Consider the following 12,496-nt stretch of genomic DNA (forward strand, 5'->3'; position numbering starts at 1 on the left):
CTGCCTACGGATTCAGAAACCAGGACAGGACATAGAACACCTGTTCTGCCAACAGAAATGCAACCCCAGCTGAGACAGGCAGAAAGGATGCTTGGAGTTGAACACCCCACCCTGGGAGAACAAGGCCCCCTGCAGTTGATTTAAAAACCTTCAGGTTCTTTATTTTTTTCCTCTCTACCATGGTGACTGTTCAGACCAACACCAAGGAAGAAAAATGACTTGGAAGAGGAAAATCACATGTATTGAAACTGATAGAGTTGGACTCATAGATCCTTACAGAGGACAAGGCTAGTGGATGAATGTTCTAAGTTACTTTAAAAATTAAATTCACTGTTATTTAACATTAGCACTTTAATTTGGTTTTCTTTTACTCCTTGGGTATTTCCATGAACCAAAGTGAAATCGTCAAACTGCAGTGTCATTTAATTTTACTTACTGGTGGATACGCTTTGGTATAACAACGTAAGACCTCAAAGAGCCTGGAGAAAATATTTAAACCTTAATTATGTGTCTTCCGTATATTCTTAATTCTGAAATTCCACTGCATTTTTTGAACGCTATGCAACTGAGACCCACAGAGTTGCACGCATTCCCCAGTTGAGGGAACTTTGGTTGTATCTGATGATCGATATGAACTATAGTATTACTTCCCAAATCTATTTTTAGATACTGAAAAAAAGAAGAAGAAAAATATGAGAATGTGTGGTTGTACTAAAAAGACTCCTCTTTCTCCAGTTTAAAATTGACTTTTTTTTTTTTTTAAGTCAAATATTGGGCTTCCCTGGTGGCACAGTGGATGAGAAACTGCCTGCCAATGCAGGGGACACGGGTTCGAGCCCTGGTCCAGGAGGATCCCACATGCCACGGAGCAACTAAGCCCGTGTGCCACAACTACTGAGCCTGTGCTCTAGAGCCCGTGAGCCACAACTACTGAGCCTGCGTGCCACAACTACTGAAGCCCACGTGCCTAGAGCCTGTGCTCCACAACAAGAGAAGCCACCACAATGAGAAGCCCGCGCACCGCAACGAAGAGTAGCCCCTGCTCTCCACAACTAGAGAAAGCCCGCGTGCAGCAATGAAGACCCAACGCAACCAAAAATAAATTAAAAAAAAAAAAGTCAAATATTAACACAGAGTGCCTTTTGTTAAATGAAAAATCAGGGATTATTTCTAGACAAGGAAATGCCTTTAAATATCCATTATAATACAGTGAATACATCACTACCCAGTTAAATGCCTTCTTTAAACATTGGAAACAATTTTCATCATTTTCTGATGACGTGGACAATAACCATTTTACTAAATGCTTAGACTTTGGGTTATTTCACTTAAATGTCACAAGAATCCTAGGAAGAGCTGACACCTGAGACGCTGGCATGTTCACTCCTCTGGAGCCACTGCACCGAGTGTGGACGGTGGCCTGGGGTGGCCAACCTCAGGGCATTTACTCTCTCCCGATCTGCCCAAGGTGACCTATTTATTTAGTTCTAACTGACTCAAAAGCAAGTTTCCAACCTCACCAATTAAAAATAAATCTCCTTCTGTTAGCTGAAACCCTGACGCTCTGGAAGGAGTCTGAAATGTTTGGCAATGAACTTGCCATAGGCTAAAAGACCTACAATTCCAAACAAAGGCAGCACCTAAGGTAGCCACGGTTGGGGAGTTCATGCTTCCAGCACACTTTCCTCACATGGAAGAGAAAGACTCTGGAACTCAGAAACGCTCTTAGTCTAAGGACTCACAGCTCCCTAAGCACAACTTTGCTTTCCTATTGAAAAGGAGGCAAAGAATGGGACCAGGTGGAAGAGACGCTACCTGAAGCTGGTGGCTGCCAAGCACCTATGGTAGAACCAGAGGTCAGAAGTCGCCTCCTGGACACAGGCTCAGCTGCCTTTGGATGGGGCATGAACTTCTGAACGTGGGGCTGGTTTGAGACACTGGAGGCTAGGGGCCCCTAGAAGCACAGGTCATGGGCTCACTCAGCTGAGAGTGAGGCTGACCCAGGCATGGCCAGGCAGCAGGTCAACCCTCCAAGAGGCCAGGAAATCCTAGAGCAGGTGGATGGCACCTGGGTGTGGAGGGGCCAGTGCTGAGTCGAGAGCTGAGGGAAGCAAAGGTCAGACACTTCTAACGCATCATAACCTGCGCCTTGTATTTCGGAAGGAGAAGAGTCTGTGCGGCCTGCCCTCAAATGTTTAATTTCAGTGAGGTCAGGATCCACTGCTTTTGACGGCAGCAGGTTTAATATCCATTCCAACCCACACGAGCGAGCAATACCTCTCGCTTGGGATTCTGAGGCAAGAAGGCATCGCAGACTTCCTCTAATTAAGTCTCTATCCCATTAATATTATTCCAGTAATGACCCTTCTCTTTGATCCCACCGTGACCATTTGCCCAAGTAAAGTGTGCCATTCAGAATCATCAACATCCAATAATTATAGGATAAAGAACATGGACAACAAAATTAGTTGAGTAGGTAGGAAATGGAAGTTTTCCTCTTCTCTGTCTTGATAAATCCTTGACTATATTTAGCATTTTTCGAGATAAGGAGAAACAGTCTGTACACCAAAATGCCCTTGATCACACCAGGAATAACCATAAGCCCTGATGCCCAAATGAAAGGCACACCCTCGAAAAGAGGGGCCAGCCGGGGCCAAAGAATCCAGCCATCAGCCTTAGACTAATTCTGAACAGAGTCAAGGTATTTCAAATAAGGTGATTCATTTGAGAAATGCAACATCCCAGCGGCCCACATCCTGGTTCACTCACAAGAGGTGCGCACATACCAGGGCAGACCATGTGTTACCTGCCCACAGGCTGCAGCCACTTCAAAAGCTCTTAGATGGTCTTCGCTCAATTTCCTTAGGAAGCTTGACAGCATTAAGTTGATTAAGCGAACACAAAAAAGGCGATGGTGTTTCTTTTACCAAGTACTAGGACCTGGAGGCCATGGAATATTGCCTCAAAAGGTAAAAAATTATGGAATGCCAACACTGTTGTTTTTCTTTTTTTCACTAAAAGTGCAATCTGGAAAAACTCCTTTTCAGCAGTTTTCCCCACAGCAGATCAATTTAAGAAGCAATTACCATCAATGCAATTATGTGCCACTGTGCTGCCAGCGGTCCCCAAATGTGTGCCACTGCGATAAGGCGAGGCCCTTTCAAAAGTAAGGACAAGTCAGTGAGGGGCACGCGTGTGGAAATTGTGTTCTCAACAGTACATTTCAGGATTCTGAGCAGCTGAGCCAGATTCTAAACGCCAAAAAAAAAAAAAAAAAAAAAAATGATGTAACCAAAAGTGTGATATGAGCCTGTTCAAGCCAGTTAAGGCATAAAATTCAAATATAACATGCTGACCATATGGCCTTCTTTCTCTAGAAGATAATACTTCTCAAACATTGAAAGCCCAAACATTTTTTTTTTTCGCTAGTTAGCTACACATCAGAGAAAAATTTTTTAAAGTTTTGTACTTACCAAGAGAAAACGAAGGCTATAGTCTGAAAAAGAAAGAAAAAAAGAGAGGGTCAGTTTTCTGGTTTAAAAAAAAAAAGCGCTCGTTCTAGCCACTGCTTTTTCTACAGCACTAGTTGAATGTGCCCGTTTTTGCCTCATGATGTGGGGTCTTCTTGAGGCCTTTTAATCTCTGTAATAATAACTTCTTTTTGCTGCCATCATCAGCTTTCAAAAGTGTCCTGCCCCGGGCTTCCCTGGTGGCGCAGTGGTTGAGAGTCCGCCTGCCGATGCAGGCGGAGCGGGTTCGTGCCCCGGTCCGGGAAGATCCCACATGCCGCGGAGCGGCTGGGCCCGCGAGCCATGGCCGCTGAGTCTGCGCGTCCGGAGCCTGTGCTCCGCAACGGGAGAGGCCACAGCAGTGAGAGGCCCGTGTAACGCAAAAAAAAAAACCCACAAAAAACAAAGACTGTTAAAAGTGTCCTGCCCCAAATGCTCCTGCAGTCACTGGTTGATGGTGGAGCATGGCAGCCCTGGATCTGAAGTGTTAGCCTCTGGCCCCTAAGGTGCTCCATCTGTTAGCGGCTCCTTCTGTGACCTACAATGTCCCCTCCCACCCCCAGCCATCCCTTCAGCCCAGCTCCCCACAGACAGCCTCTTAAAACCCACACAGGACACCCCCCTTCACCCCAGTTTTCCAGCTCAGTCGGTATCCAGCTTGCTCGTTCCCCATTCATTTAGCTTTCATGCTCTTTGGTTTTCAACAGCTTTACTGGGATATAATTTACATCCCATAAAGTCCACCTGCTTAAAGTATACAGTTCAATGGTATTTAGCACCATCACAGTTTTGCCACCATTCTCACCATCTCACTGTAGCACATTTTCATCATCCCAAAGGAAACCCCCTGCCCATTAGCTCATGACTCCCCCAGACCACCCTCTCCCCACCCACTGGCCCCTGCAACCACTAATCTATTTTCCGGTATGGATTTGCTGATTCTGGAAATTTCATATAAATGGGATTGTATAGTATGTGGCCTTTAGTGACTAGCTGCTTTCACTTAGTATGTTTTTGAGGTTAACCCATGTTGTGGCCTGTTACCAGGACTGACTCCTTCCTATGGATGGATACTCTTCCATTATATGGATGGACCACCTTTTGTTTATCCATTCTGCTCAGGTGACAGACATGACCTTGCTCTTGTGGGAGAGGCCAGTAAGGCAGCCTCACACCAGGGCTGTGAGCCTTCATCACCCCGTGGCTGGAGACCGTGCACTGTGTTTATCACGCTTCAGCCTGCTGCACGGTGGAATCATGTTTTGATGTCGCTATTTTTAACAGCTAATGCAGTTCACGGCGTTTTCCACCAAATAGACTACTTATCTTAGCCACGGTCAGGCTATAGATATGTTATGTTAAACCAAAGACTATCCTCTACGGCACACAAGTATAACAAGTGGTTGTACCAATTACAAAGTTGACCTGGGAAGCAGGTTTGAAGCCACAGAAGGAGACTAACTAGTTCTTCTGATACTGAGGAATCCTGAAATCTACTTGGGCAAATTCACAGCTAACATTGTTCTTCACAGTGGAAGACTGAATGCTCCCCGCCTCATATCGGGACAAAGGCAGGGATGCCCACTCTCACCACTCATGTTTGCCCTGGAAGTCCCAGTCAAGGTGATTAGGGCAAGAAAACGATACACAGAAATTGAAAAGAAAAAAATAGGACTTCTTCTTTATGCTCAGATGACAAGATTCTGGATATAGAAAGTTCCACAAATCTACAAAAAAGCAATGGAGGACATATCTGTTGAGTAGCACATAAAGTCACAGAGCTCCCAGAGTACAAAGGAGCCCAGCATCACACAAAGCAAGTGGGGGGAGGGTAAGGGGAGCACTGAGTGTTGGGCGACAGGGGCTCACTGGGGGTATGGGAACCACTTTTTCGTAGAAATAACTTATTACAAGAGTCCACTCCTTCCAATCCCCCCAGAGAGCTTGGGAAGATGCTGGAAAGGGTGACTTGCGGTGTTTGCCTGGGGCCAAGCATGGCGACAAGCCAGGAGTGCAAGGTACCCTTAATATTTCAGGAGGATTCATAGAAATGCTCAAAACTCCCTTCCAATGCAATGCTGAATCATTTTAATGTAAAACAAAACCCAGCGATAGGCATTAGCAGGGCTGCAGCCTTGAGTCAAACCCAACTAAAAACCACAGGGCGAGAAAGAACAGTCAACGGATGGTTAAATAAATGAGTAGAAGTACCGTGGACTAAATCCCAAATGAGCCCGATTAATAATTTTGAATTAAACTTTGAAGTGATTTTTAAAGCAAAGCAAAAATACATGAAACAGTGGGCTCTACAAACAGATCGCAGATTATATTGGCTTGGGGCTCACACCCGTTCACATGAAACCACAGCCATCAGCTTCTCTAAAGTGCAGAATTAGAGCAAAAATCAAGCAACCAGAATATCCTCTGAAGTCAGCCTTTATCACATGAACACTTCCCTTAGCCCAAGGCCCTCCTGCAGATGGCTACTGTAATATCGAGCAAATAGCTAAAATGGTGAAATAAGCACATTAAAAAGCGGGGGCGGGGGAAGCTGGTTCCCATGGACAGACCCACGTCCCTCTGGAGGGGGGTGTCTCTGAGGAGCTTGCACGGGGCAGTGCCACAGCTGGAAAGGCTCCTGGTCTTACTAGAACAGCACCGTCCTCTAAAACAGGAAACGAGAGAAGCTACTGATTCATCGGGTCAGTCGAGTGTGTTGGTGGCTCCTGTGGCATCTCACCCACAGCCCACAGCCAACCCTAGGAGGCAAGATGAGACCCATTTTAAGGATGAGAAGACTGAGGCTCGGTGAGCTCCTTGACCTGTGTCACACAGAACAAGGAAGCACGGCAGCAGGGATGCTAACCCAGGGATGCTGAAACCAGCCTACAGTGTGGTTTCCTCTGGTTTGCTTGTTTTTTCTTTTCTTGTCTCCATCCCCCCAGCGAAGCTGTAATTCCTCCAGGGACCGTCTTCCTTTTCTTTACATTCCTAGTGTGTGGGGCACTGCCTGCCAGGAGGAGGGCCCACAAAACGACCTTCTGTTCAGGGCGACATGCATACTGCAGAATTTCGTAAAGTCCCTTCTAACCCTAGAAGGAGCTCCACTGTGGTCTATGGGCCAGAAAGATCTAGAAAGGCCCAGGCTGGCCACATAGTTCCTGTGGGGAGAAACAACCCTATGGGAGCGGCTGGGTTCACAGAAGCCCTGGGCCTCCTGACCACGGAAGTGTGGAGGTCTGGCCCTGGGGCCTACAGGGCAGCCGCTCTGCTTCCAGGGAGCGGAGGCAGGAGGATGCCCAGCTAGACCCTGGGAAAGAGGCCAAGCGAGGCCATGGAGCAGGGGAAGTCCACCCTGGGGGCGGGGAGGGCAGGCAAGGTCATGGGGGCAGGCACTCCCACAGGAAGTGGCTGCATTGCAGGGTTGGTCCTGATCGCTCACAAGATATGGAAAGACCCAGCAACGTTATTGTGCATCCAGACCTTGCTAAGCAGAGAACAAAACCGCACAATTTAGAATCAGTCCATCGGAACAGCTCTATTGAAGGAAAAAATTAAAATTATTCTGACTTGTCAAGCTCTGAGATGGACAGAACTCGGTAATCTTTCCGAGTTCAGATGAAAGTAAAAATGCCTTTTGTACACACCCTGGGCCTGAAGCATTGTAAACACTCGAGTGGGTGGACTGTATGCTGCCGAGGGTGTATCTACAAGCTTCTCTTTTATAAATTCCTTTTTTCTATTTTGACTGACCCTTGAGCCTTTTTTTTTTTTTTTGCGGTACGCGGGCCTCTCACTGTTGTGGCCTCTCCCATTGTGGAGCACAGGCTCTGGACGCACAGGCTCAGCGGCCATGGCTCACAGGCCCAGCTGCTCCGCGGCATGTGGGATCTTCCCGGACCGGGGCACGAACCCGTGTCCCCTGCATCGGCAGGCGGACTCTCAACCACTGCGCCACCAGGGAAGCCCCAAGCTTCTCTTTTAAATGGGCAGCAGCATTTTAAAAATTTTGGGAGGCTCATCTGCATTTTACTTTTTCTTTATATATATAAATGTATTTATTTTTGGCTGCATTGGGTCTTCGTTGCTGCGTGCGGCTTTCTCTAGTTGTGGCGAGCAGGTCGTTGTGGTGTGTGGGCTTCTCACTGCGGTGGCTTCTCTTGTTGCGGAGCACAGGCTCTAGGTGCACAGGCTTCAGTAGTTGTGGCTCATGGGCTCAGTAGTTGTGGCGCATGGGCTTAGTTGCTCTGCGGCATGTGTGATCTTCCCGGACCAGGGTTTGAACCCGTGTCCCCTGAATTGGCAGGCGGATTCTTAACCACTGCGCCACCAGGGAAGCGCCTGCATTTTACTTTTAAATGTTTATATATGTATTTCTACACGTACAGGGCACCTAAAATGTGAACTTTTAACGATGGGTTAAAATCTTAAAAAGCAAGGCCACACAAATAAAAATCTAACACACATAATTAGACACTATGGACCCTAGACTTGAAATAATCTTCCTGGGATAATCAGACCCCAGCGTGAGGCTCCTCCATTGTGGCGGCATTCTCCTGGGCTCCCCGGTTCCCTAAGACCGGCTTCTCCTGAGCCACTGGTCAGAGACCTTGGAATAGCAGGAGCGTCATTCACTCTCAGTCATGGTGACACTCAAGCACAACGACCAGGATGACTGGGGGTCCAACGAGCAGGAAAATCACTACACACGAGAAAGCAACGGAAACTCCATCACATCCACCAAAGGCAGTGGAAATGGATGAAACCATCGCTGCTTCAGCATTGTGTCCAAGCAGGACCAAGTTCACCCTGCTTCCTGCTGCTGATTCAAAGGATAGGGAGAAGGCAAAACGCCTCTGAATCATCCCTTCAGGTCCTCACTGATCTCATACTCTGCCAAGTCTCACAGTTTCCTTGTTTACCTTCCAGGCATCAGCAAAGCTGTTAATTTCTGTATTTTCTAATGCATAAAAGAAAGGCTGGAAGGAAACCTCTCTGAATGATGAGCAGTTTGGGAGAATCTTTTGCCCATCCTGGAAAAGGGGGAGGGTCCTTAAAACGATGTTGCCAAGGCTGAAAAGAAGTCCATTTCCCCAGGCACCCATTCTGTGAATCTATGACAAACAAGCTGGACTTCTAAATATTTGGCAACTTTAAAAAATTAGTCATGGGCAGCTGCTCAGAAGATGCATGTGCATCGCTGCCTGCTTCTCAAGAGTGTTTTCTGAAGCACAATCCCCAGCCCCCAAAGTGCACATAAGGGCACCTCTCTACCCCACAGTTGAGGGTCCCCTCTTTGGACTAGGAAACTATGCAAATTAGCACGCCAAGGACTCCATTTTTGCAAGTACAAACGACTGCTCGTTTCCACTCTTCCGCGTCTGTCTATGCCATGATCACTGCCATGGAATTTAGGAACACAGGACATGGATTCTCTGAGTTCCCTTCTGAAGCCCCAGAGGGTAGGGTGGTCTATCCTGGCTCCCATCTCACGGGCCATCTGTGCAGGTTGCAGGTGTGGGTCAAGCACATGCCCCGCCTCCTGCCCCGTGCCAGGGCTCCCTGGGCTCGTCCTCCTGCCCCCAGCTTGGGCGTTATTAATTCACATGCCCACCTCTCTCATCCGGCACAAACGCTTCTTATATAGTGGCAGTTAGTCACTGTCATCTTTCAAAAAGTGTTTTCGCCATGAGTAGCTTCTTCGTGGGGGCTCCAGTGCTTGAGGGCAGGGATGGTGTGAACATCTCTGGAGAAAGTATCAACCCTGAGGACGGGTATCTTTCCAGGTGCTCACTTAGCCAGACATCCTGCTAAGTGCTCACTGAATCCTCTCAATACTCTGATGAAGAGTCTGGTTTAGACCCACTTTGCAGATGGGAAGACTGAGGTCCAGAGATAAAGTAACTTGCCATAAGGATCCCTCTCCAGGGCCTGGGCACAGGCTTGCTTGCCTCCTGGAGTTCTTGGGAAACGGAACCAGCTGCACTAAGTACTTAAAAGGCACAAGGGCTCTTTGCCTGGGCTGTGCGGTCTGTGCATGTCCCTAGGTGGGCCTACTGCTGTGAGGCCCACCCGGGGCTCTGAGTAGGGCCTGGTACCCACAGCACACTCAGCTCAGCCTCAGCTGGGGGAGGTTATCAGGCCCAGAGGGCAAGAGGAAGGCAGGTCTATGAGATCCACAGCTCGCCCCTCTGGCCCCTTCCCTCCCCCCTCTAACTCATCACATAGCCAGGCTCAATGACAGGTTTACTGTCCTCTTGTGTGCACATGTCCTCCTGTGTGCACATGTCCACCTGCTACTTTAGTGATGCTCTTTCTCTCTCATTGTGCAGAGCTGGGCTCAGAGCCCTGCAGGAGATTCTGAGCATTGAGAAGCAGGTGAGGAGATTCAGAGGATGGGAAACAGGAGTCCTGAAGTGCACCTGTTCCCACATGTAAGGCACGTGCTCTCCCACCCCACCCAGCCCACCTCGAGGAACCCAAAAGGACTAAAGCGGGCCTAGTCCCACCGAGATGCAGCCCCTGGGTCCTTGACTCCCCCTGGATGGTCACTCCCGCCCACATGTAAAATCCAGTCCCAATACCAGGGGTCCAGCTTCCCTCTCTGCTTTGTTATCTTTGCCTTGGAAACTGCCCAGGGCCCTTGAGTCTCCTAATGTTGGGGTAGGGGTGCAGATTTCACACTCTCCCTCAAAACCTTCCAAGAGGGGTGCAGCCACTATGGAGAACAGTATGGAAGTTCCTTAAAAAATTAAAAATAGAGCTACCATGTGATCCAGCAATCCCACTACTGGGCATATATCTGGAGAAAACTCTCATTTGAAAAGGTACATGCACCCCAATGTTCACTGCAGCACTATTTACAATAGCCAAGACATAGAAGCAACCTGAATGTCCATCTACAGAGGAATGGATAAAGAAGATGTGGTACATATATACGATGGAATATTATAACTCAGCCATAAAAAAGAACCAAAAAATGCCATTTGCAGCAACATGGATGGACCTAGAGATTATCATACTAAGTGAAGTAAGTCAGACAAAGACAAATATCATATGATATTGCTTATATGTGGACTCTAAAAAAACTGATACAAATGAACTTATTTACAAAACAGAAATAGAGTCACAGATGTAGAAAACAAACTTATGGTTACCAGCCAGGAAAATGGAGAGATAAATTGGGAGATTGGAATTGACATATACACACTCTTAGATATAAAATAAATAACTAGAAAGGACCTACTATACAGCACAGGGAACTCTACTCAATACTCCGTAAAGACCTATATGGGAAAAGAATCTAAAAAAGAGTGGATATATGCACATGTATAACTGATTCACTTTGTTCTACAGAAGAAACTAACGCAACATTGTAAATCAACTAGACTCCAATTAAAAACGAAAACAAACTTCCAAGAGGGATAAAAGTGGCTATTGTTGGAAACATACCGGTACTGGCAATCCTGCCTCATAAACGATGGTTCTATCTCTTCTGCAGTAGTGGACAAACGGATATTTCTCATCGACAGAGGAAACCCAGGAGCCCTTCGGCTTATCAGCAGGTGACATTTCTTCAATCGGGTCACCTCCTTGGAGGTCTGCCCCTTCCTTATGGGTCACGTGTGAGCCAGTTCCCCCTTCACCCCTGTTTTTAGTCACACGCCTGTGACCAAGCCTGCTTCACTTTACACACTCTTCTTATGAAGCAGTGTCCCACCCTAAGCCCTGGCCCCAGCCCTCTTGCTTCCTGGGTGTTGGCTCTTGTACCCCCATCCCATCCCACTGGACCACAGTAAACTGAGTCACGCTCAGCCAGGTCCCAAGACAACGCTGGCACATTCTTTCCACTGCGCCCGTGGACCTCAGGGTCCTGATCTGTAGGATGGGCACCCAGGCTCCTCAGGTTGGGTCACAACTTTCTACTAAAAACATCAAATGTCAGCATCACTTTCCAGTTTACAGAGCAATAAGATCAGTAGATTAATTTGATCGCTTTACTTTTTCTCCACGACCAATCACTCATCTGCTGGTCCGTTCTACCTGGAATAAAAGGAGTTGCTCCTGGGGTCCCCAGAAATTCTGGCTGGGCCACATGCAGGCCAGATATCCTCTGTGACCAGAGATGTCCCTCAGGCAGAGAGAGACACAAAGCAGCCCCCTTCCAACAGGACTGTCTGCAGGGGACTTCTGGGTGGCCTGGGGGCTCTGAGCACAGGTGTTTGCTCCACCCTCAGAGCTGCTCTAAATCAACAAGGCAGATTTGGGGAAGAAAGGTGACTTTGGAAAGTCCAAGTATGAGAGCATTACCTTCAGCGTGTCACTCACAAAATAGTCCCTGAATCCCTGTTATGGACCAAAGTTCTCCAGGTACGCAAGCGCTGTCCCACACACTGTAGAAAAACCCACAGACAGAATTTACAGCAGGTGTGGTTCTTCCTAAGGACCAAAGAGCAGGAGGAAAATGGAAGAGCTCATCCACCAGAGGCAGGACACCTCACCCTAGTTTCCTAACACATTCAACTCACAGCCTTCCTTTTATACCTGAAAATACTCAAGACTCCCTCCAAGCCTTTAGGATCAGCAGAGGATGGGGCCTGAGACAGAGACGAGAACTGTAGCCACGGGCTACAACCTTTAAACGGCTCTTAAAGGGGACTGAACAACCGGTGCTGGAACACTGTGATCTCCTTGTTAAATGAGACTTTATCTTTCAAAACACATACCACGACCCTCATACACTGCTGGTGGGATTGTAAAGTAATAGAGCCACTCTGGAGAACAGTATGAGAAAGGTTAAGCGCAGAGTTACCACAGGATCCAGCCATTCCACTCCTAAGTAGAAACCCAAGAGAATGGAAAACACATATCCACACACAAACTTGCATTATTTATAACAGCCAAAAAGTGGAACCAACCCAAATGTCTATCAACAAATGAATAAAGAAATAAAATACGGTTTATCCATACAATGGACTATTACTTGG

General features: G+C 47.4%; 1 protein-coding gene across 2 annotated transcripts in view; it reads right to left on the reverse strand.

Annotated features, from left to right (window-relative positions):
• Positions 1 to 12,496, reverse strand: part of PTPRE (protein tyrosine phosphatase receptor type E) — a 169,883-nt gene that overhangs the window by 95,659 nt on the left and 61,728 nt on the right. For both annotated transcript variants that reach the window (XM_081249585.1, XM_081249584.1), the window contains exon 2: positions 3,474 to 3,496. The gene's annotated coding sequence lies outside the window, so the exon portion shown is untranslated. The remainder of the gene's footprint in view (positions 1 to 3,473; positions 3,497 to 12,496) is intronic.

The sequence above is a fragment of the Mesoplodon bidens genome, assembly GCF_964165515.1.
Source record: "Mesoplodon bidens genome assembly, chromosome: 1".
Classification (NCBI taxonomy): Eukaryota; Metazoa; Chordata; class Mammalia; order Artiodactyla; family Ziphiidae; genus Mesoplodon; species Mesoplodon bidens.